Here is a 2,962-nt window from a genome sequence, read left to right on the forward strand (position 1 = left end):
GTGCATCAGGTAGGATTCATTCTTAATGCTGAAGTTTCAAAACACAAAAATATTGTTTTTACCATCTTTCACTATTGGTCTGCATGATTATTGACATCTATTTAAACGTGAATACTTACAAACGCTTTCAATAATTATTTATAACTAACGGCACTTTTCTTGAATTTTAAACCTCATTTTAAAATGCAAACAATACATGTAAAGATTTTTATAAATAAATCAACAATTTCAACTATAAAAGAATAATAACTGGGGGAGACGCGGAGTTAGAGGGAGCACTATGTCATGGAAATCCCCAAGGCGGCCTCTGTGGAGAAACAGAAGGAAATGGAAGATAAGTGATTAGTCCAGAGAAAGCCGAAGGAGCAAAATTAAAAGCAAGGTATCCTCATCTGGGACAAAAGCCTGGAAGTTCAGACTTCTTTATGAAACGGTTACAGAAAGGGCAAAAACATTCTGATTCTGGGGCTTATAACACGGCTAAGGCAAAAGGTGCTGTGGGTTAATGCGCCACATTGCAAAACCGTTTGAACTGCGAGGTTGGTGGTTCAAGATCACCAGCTGCTCCTTGGAAACCCTGTACAGGGTCGCTATGGGTCGGAATCAACTTGACGGCACTTACCAACAACAACAAGGCAAAAATGAAGAACAAGCAACTTCCTACTGCAGCTCTGGATAAGACAGAGGTCACCGGTGACCACATTCCCACTCCACAGGACCTTCCTCAACGGAAACCATCCCTGTTGCTAGCAAGCTGGCTGGCTGATTAAAAGAGCTGAACTGCGTGAATCTTCTAAATTCCGATAGTTTCTTCCTAATGTGTTATTTCTCAGCTTTTTATTTTCTTTCAATTCACTAAGTCATTTAAGACTGCCAGCTTTTGTGTGTGTGTGTATACTGCTATTGCAAGGGAAAATACAGAATTTTTAATTCGTTTAACAGTGCACTGATGAAAAGAACATGTTAGAGCAACATAACGTACTTGAAAATAATTGTATATATTATGAATTGATGCTTTTGAGTTATGGTGCTGGAGGAGAATATTGAAAGTGCCATGAGATGCCAAAGGATCCAACAGATCTGTTTTAGAAGAAGTGCTCCTTGGAGGCCAATATGTCTCATACTTCAGACATATTGTCAGGAGGGACGAGTCACTGGAGAAGGATATTATGTTTGGTAAGGTGGAGGGTCAGAAAAAAAAGAGGAGGCCCCAGTGAGATGGATTGGCCAAGTGGCAGCATCGATGGACTCAAGCGTGGCAACAGCAGTGAAGTTGGCCCAGGATCGGGCAGTGTTTCGTTCTGCTGTGCGTAAGGTCGCTATGGGTCAGTACCAACTCGATGGCACCTAACAACAACAACAAACTGTACTAGGACTAGTTCTAACAAAGTAACAAGCAAGTTTTACAATTTTTAATGTTTTTGGCTTTCCTTATTTCATCTTAATTGTAGCTTTGTATGTTACTCTTATTTAATATGACCTCTAGTGTATTGATTTCTTTGGAATTTTCCATTAGGACATTGTAAAAACATAAGTTTAAGACCACAAGTTGGGAGTAGGTAACATACTTCAAACACATATGGATAGGGCTCTGAAAGATTTATATCTCTTTGTTTGAACCTGAATGGCCTTTAATGTATTTCAACTTTAACAATAGAAATTTACTTGGGCAGTATTTGCACATTCTGGTGTAACTTAAGTTACTAGTCCTTACTAGTTGCTGTTGAAGCTAATATTCTTACTCAGTTCTATAGTGTCAGAGTACCTCTTGTTGATAATGTAAATGAAGTGTGCATGTGCATCGACTGTTGAATTCACCTGTGTGCCATTCTTGTAAGTACAGTAATTTTGCACAACTCTCACAAATATTTGTATTAATTTCATATATTAAGTAGATGATGTGCCAGTCAGAAGCACAAGAGTTCCTACATAAAACTCTGTATACAGTCAATATAGTTTTTGTATAGTAAGAGTCGTTTACAGTCTTGAGCTTACAGAATATCAAACTCTGGGATCTTTATTCACTATGCCATAGATTTACGCTTTTTCATTTGTTACTAATATCCATGACATTCAGTGGCCTTGTGCAAATACAATATGTTACTTAGGCATATCTTTTGTCTTATGCAGAACATTTCATCCTGACTTTTATGAAAATTACAATTCATGTAATTTATATAAACTTTTTTAATGTAGAAACTTTTTGCTTCCACAATCAACTCTAACTGTTCCAGGCTGGTGTGCTTGTCCTTGCTAGTGGGAATGTCCCACATTATAAGGTTCTGGATGGCACTCAGGATTCCTCCTAAGGTCCTATACTCTGCAAAGGCGTTCAAAGAGGCCTATTTCACTGGGCAAGTTCTAGAACCCCTTTTAGGTATTCCAATCAGTTATAGACTGAAGACAGGCTTACAAGTTTTCTGTAATCATGTTTCCTGACATTCCTTTGTATCCCACTCTAGTGTCTATTTTACAATAGTAGGCAAGGGAAACCAATATTCATAAGACAGTCAAGCATTTTAGTATTATTTTCCCTCTTCAAACTATGCCTAGATCCTTGTATCACAAAGCCCTGCTGTTCCTAGGTTGAGTATGCATCACTATTTACCTCTGTCCTACTTAGGTCATGCAAACCTGTCTCAGAGTTCCCCTGTCTATCTTGTTTTCCACTTCTTCCCCCTTCTTGTATTGCCCTCCCCAACACCCAAACTAAACCCCCCACCCCAAGCCCACTGTTGTGGTTACCTTATATTCCATTAATTCTTCCCTCCATTTAAGGCAGTCTATTTTATCCTATAATCTACCTGACCTTCTCACCACCTGGATCTCTGTTTCTCTGTGTTTACCTTCTTTCACAGTGTAATTGTTTTGATTATAGGCTGACCTTCCAGATACTCTTTTCTTATAGTTTATTGTTCTTGACTCTTGCACTTGTCAACTGAGTTTAGGGTGATACTATCAC

General features: G+C 38.5%; 1 pseudogene; it reads left to right on the top strand.

Annotated features, from left to right (window-relative positions):
- Nucleotides 1–285: 285 nt before the first annotated feature.
- LOC102810955 lies at nt 286–770 on the top strand (annotated as a pseudogene).
- Nucleotides 771–2,962: the final 2,192 nt, after the last annotated feature.

Source organism: Chrysochloris asiatica, unplaced genomic scaffold (genome assembly GCF_000296735.1).
Source record: "Chrysochloris asiatica unplaced genomic scaffold, ChrAsi1.0 scaffold00033, whole genome shotgun sequence".
In the NCBI taxonomy this organism is placed as follows: Eukaryota; Metazoa; Chordata; class Mammalia; order Afrosoricida; family Chrysochloridae; genus Chrysochloris; species Chrysochloris asiatica.